Consider the following 5193-nt stretch of genomic DNA (forward strand, 5'->3'; position numbering starts at 1 on the left):
ACTGGATGAGGAGGTAATGCCTGGTTACTCACCGGTAATATTCATTACTCTGAGTCCTGGTCTTCCCGTCCCATTACTGAGCCCTTCCCTCCCTCCCTGGGGTTTCTTTAGGGTGATTGTTTTTGTTGTCTGGGGTTCGTTGTTATTCTCAGGAAGTTGTGTGACGCACTTGCCCATATATGATCGCTTGATAGGTGGCACCATATTGGGGGAACTGCTAAAAATGTTCAGCTAGGTATAGGGTTTCTGGGGAGCAAATTAGCTGCTCACTGTTAAGGAATGGGACGGGAAGACCAGGACTCGGAGTAATGAATATTACCGGTGAGTAACCGGGCATTAGATCGAAAAGAAAACTACAGTTGATTCAAAATACAGCAACCGACCTGATTTGGGGCCTGAAAACGATGACAATATATTAGCCTTGATTCGTAAATTCCTCCAGCATCCATTTATATAATATGTTTGTCTGAAAGCTGTGAATTTGGCGCACAGGGTTATTCATGCCACAGTGTTATATATGGAATAACCCATAGTTTAGCCTTTTAAAATGAGGTGATGTTTTCCATCCCTGGTCTAAGATTGATAAAGTAAAATCTTATAGGGTCGCAGGCTTCTCATTACTAGTGCCCAAATATATAACTGGTAGCTTTGACCCTCACCACCCCACCCATGTTAATAGTTCCAGGAGTACCAGTAACTGTAGGTGTGGAGTTACTGAAGATTATAAGCACAACCCTGAGTTTTCATGGTGAAATTATGAATTCCGGGCAGAAGTGAGCACGCTCTGAAAATCTGGCATTTTTAATAATTTTTAGAGGGGGTGAGTAAAGTCTGTTGTACTGTTGAATATCCCTCATGCCAAGAAGCCTTGGCGTATGCGTACTTCAGGAGCAAAACAGAACATTATGTAGAGGAGCAGTGGGAAAAGATGAGGGAATACGAATTTTGTGGCACAGAAGGCAATGGTGGTCAATGAAAAATGAAAGTGGAACAGAAGTCACTTTTTATATGCGTGAACGTCTGCAGTGAATCATATCTCATAACATTAAAGGCAATCCTTTCAAGGATAATATTTCAATGTTCGCCCCAGTTTGCATTGCCAGATATCGTCAAAGATGCACATTGCTCATCCCTATTGCTCTTCTTAGCATTTCTTTATTACACAATGAGAAAACACGACAGTGACATTTGCTGGGCTTGTGATTAGCATTCGTGTTTTCCTCAGTGATAGGTTCGCTCGCGCCGCAATAGCATCTTGCAGCCCAGAGAGTAGCGGCGCCTCTGAGTATTCCGAGCCCTGCCCCAGAGCGCGAGGACAAGCCGCAGACAGCCTGCGTGTCTTGAGCACAATAATGCGTGGTACATAGCGTGCTGTGACATAAGAAGTGCTTGAGAAATTATGATAAAAATGTCTTGCAACGTGATTATGGATTTGCAACAAAAAAACACTGAATAAGAGGTGCACAACACTGAGGCAGGTGTTAAGTGAACTGTCCCCAGACGACCCAAACATAAAACAAAACTTATGAGAAAGCAAATTCATTTCTCACAGTTGGATATGAAAATAGCTTCAATTAGCACGTCTCTTCTGTCACCCAACGTTTCGATTTTTATTAAGAGGAAAATTAGTGCAGCTGCCATCCTGTTATTCAATTATGCAGGTACCATTACAAAGGCTGGCAAGCTGTTGCCAATAAGCCAAGAGAGCCACGCGGGCTCGCTCGCACGGTCCTTTGTGTGCATGGTAGTGCCTGCAGACTTTCTTATCCTTAGGGGGGGCCATCTGTTTCTAATTAGCATGGCCACACTAATGCCATGCTAATTTGAAACAGATGGCCCCCCCCTATAGATAAGAAAGTGATTCACAACAGCCGTGAAGCAGATGACCCAGTCCGGATGGGCCGTCCAAAAGGGAGAAAGGTCAGTGACCAAAAAGCATCCTTTTCAATGGGAAGCCAGCGTTTAGCATAAACATTGACGCGACCCAATGAAAATGATGGGTGGGGCTTCAAGTCTCCTTCTGAAATCTCCTCTCTCACTATATGTCTCGCCGAGCGAGTAGCGCATGCGCTGCAACTCTAGGCAAGACCTAAAAACTAATATGTGCATTTCAGATATCCGATCCTGCAGCAGCACACTTGAATGTCCCATACATACCAATAGAACTGATTCAGGCCTCATTAGAAGTCAATGGGAGAAATCCTTCTCCTGATTATTATTTATAAATATCCCACTCTACTCTTCTGAAATGTTAGCATGTATCCCTGTGTCTCAGTGGGTTTTTAACTAGAAAAATGTGCACACCAAGGCGTGGATGGCTCCTACCAGTGACAACATCCTTACTGTTGTTATAAAACAGGGGGTGACCCAATTAAGTCAAAGGACCTGGGTAGCAAGTATTATAGTGAACAAGTGGTCCTTGACATAGATTCAACATATAACAAAGTTTATGAATTCTAATTCAATTATTTTTTGCTCAGCTTTAGAATCAATCTATATAGTTGGTGGAATAAGTACATTAGCCCAAAATACCAAGCTTATACATAAAGAGTTACCCGACACTCAAAAATTCAATTGAATCCAACTGGATTCTCTGATTTAATATATAATTTTTGAAAAAGAGAATACAAATATTTACATGTTATAATCAACAAAAATCTTATTTAGTATAAAAAATGACCGTGCACAGAGAAGGATAAAGATTGGTGCTCAAGTGATTGATCGAAGAGATCAGGAAAACAAGGTGTGAAATTTACTATATACAAAGTAATGAGCCTGCCCTAATTTACGCTTGTAAAAAGTGGATTCTTTTTACTCGCTTCTAATTATCAAAACAACAACCTCCATTGTCCTTAATTTGCACTCTTGGCAAGGGGATTCGGAGGAAGAGGGGAAGGGGAGGGGGGGGCAAAAAATATTAGATGCAGGCTCCAAAGGGAGAAGTGTCGACGTTTCGACCCATGTATACTCCGGGTGATTAGATTCCTCAACTTAGGGTCTTCATCAGGACGGGATCAGGGAGGGATAGGGAATGTTTCCAAGTGCACGTCGGTTAAAAACAAATGTCAATGGGCACCCTTTTGTGGTGAAATACCATGTGTGCGACGATTAGTCCGCACCAAAGGTTAGTTTTAAATTGGGCGCACCGAATCTTTCGGGGCGATATTGTTCAAGAAATGAATCGGTACCCTCTCTCTACTTTTTCTTGAAGGCGCGATGTGTTCAAAAACGTTCGCTTCCGCATTCTGCAGACGCGAGGAAGGAGAAAGGCAGCGTTTGGACCTCTCCGCGTTTCTTTCAAAAATGATTAGAGATTATAGTCCCTTGACTCAGTGACGCCGGTTACTAAGCAACCAGGCATACACGGCAATCACGCTTGCTTCCACAGTGTGAAGACGACGGAATGAGATAGAAAGCGGTTTTTGAACACATCGCGCCCAATTTAAAACTAACCTTTGGTGCGGACTAATCGTCGCACACATGGTATTTCACCACAAAAGGGTGCCCATTGACATTGGTTTTTAACCGACGAGCACTTGGAAACATTCCCTATCCCTCCCTGATCCCGTCCTGATGAAGACCCTAAGTTGAGGAATCTAATCACCCGGAGTATACGTGGGTCGAAACGTCGACACTTCTCCCTTTGGAGCCTGCATCTAATATTTTTTGCCCCCCCTCCCCTTCCCCTCTTCCTCCGAATCCCCTTGCCAAGAGTGCAAATTAAGGACAATGGAGGTTGTTGTTTTGATAATTAGAAGCGAGTAAAAAGAATCCACTTTTTACAAGCGTAAATTAGGGCAGGCTCATTACTTTGTATATAGTAAATTTCACACCTTGTTTTCCTGATCTCTCCGATCAATCACTTGAGCACCAATCTTTATCTTTCTCTGTGCACGGTCATTTTTTATACTAAATAAGATTTTTGTTGATTATAACATGTAAATATTTGTATTCTCTTTTTCAAAAATTATATATTAAATCAGAGAATCCAGTTGGATTCAATTGAATTTTTGAGTGTCGGGTAACTCTTTATGTATAAGCTTGTTATTTTGGGCTAATGTACTTATTCCACCAACTATATAGATTGATTCTACAGCTGAGCAAAAAATAATTGAATTAGAATTCATAAACTTTGTTATATGTTGAACATCCTTACTGTGGCAGACGCAGGGCATGTGTGGCACTTTATTAATCAAGTAAGTAAGTTATGCTAGTAATTTAGGACCGCCTCAGCCACAAAAGTTACATACTCACCCCACTGAACGTGTCCAAACTTAATATTTCAGCCTGCAACTGGAGGTTGTTTTGTCAAGTTTTTTGACAAACTCTCCGGTTTGGGTAGCTGCGGACCCCCCCGCAACATAAAAATTAGACCTTGGCTAAAACAAAAATAATTTTGGTCTCAAAAACACACATTGCCACAGCAGTCCCTGGCAAAATAAAGGTAATTTGTGTGTGATTTGTGCTCCTTGAATGCCTTTACTGTTACTCACAGTGAAGTGAGCCAATGGCTGACATGGCCTGACCTTCTGCGACATGCTGTAGTGGTTGGAATTAAAATGTAAATGACATTAATAATAGGGAAGTGGATGAAAGGCCTGACTGAAAGTCCCTATATATAATTTTAGCAAACTCAAAAGACTTTAGTGAATGCCTGACCTAAAAATGGTCCCTTAAATAGCACAGAGACTGCCTTGAAGGAGACAAGCCCTCATCAGGAACATCTCGGCAACATCGAAATCAAAGAGTAACCTGTAACACCTTCATCAGAAAAAAATGGTGAGAGTCCATCAGGAGAACTCAAAATGTAAAGAAGCTGAGGTTCCGTGACGATTGTAAGTAGTGTTTTTGACTCGTACGAATATGGTCGAGTCTGGTATCTATGAACCGCAAATGACGAGTTTAGTGGGTGTACGCAGTTTCGCTGTGCTAACCTAAACCGTTCGTTTGTTTCGTGGGTTTCTTCATCCGAGCCCACGGGTTCCATCTTAGATACGGCATCCATTTTGTCTCTTGCCCTCAAGTAGCCAGCGAACGGACGCTGTCCGCTTCGCGACCCTGGGATTCCCAAGACTCTTGCGGAAGACACCTTTCCTTTGAAAGTGTCTTTATGATGAGGGGGACGATACTGTAAGGCAGAGGGCCCCGCTCGAGGCTCATCTTGCTGTGTCGGTCTATTGTTTCAGCCGTGCA

Source organism: Lissotriton vulgaris, chromosome 1_1 (genome assembly GCF_964263255.1).
Source record: "Lissotriton vulgaris chromosome 1_1, aLisVul1.2, whole genome shotgun sequence".
Lineage (NCBI taxonomy): Eukaryota > Metazoa > Chordata > Amphibia > Caudata > Salamandridae > Lissotriton > Lissotriton vulgaris.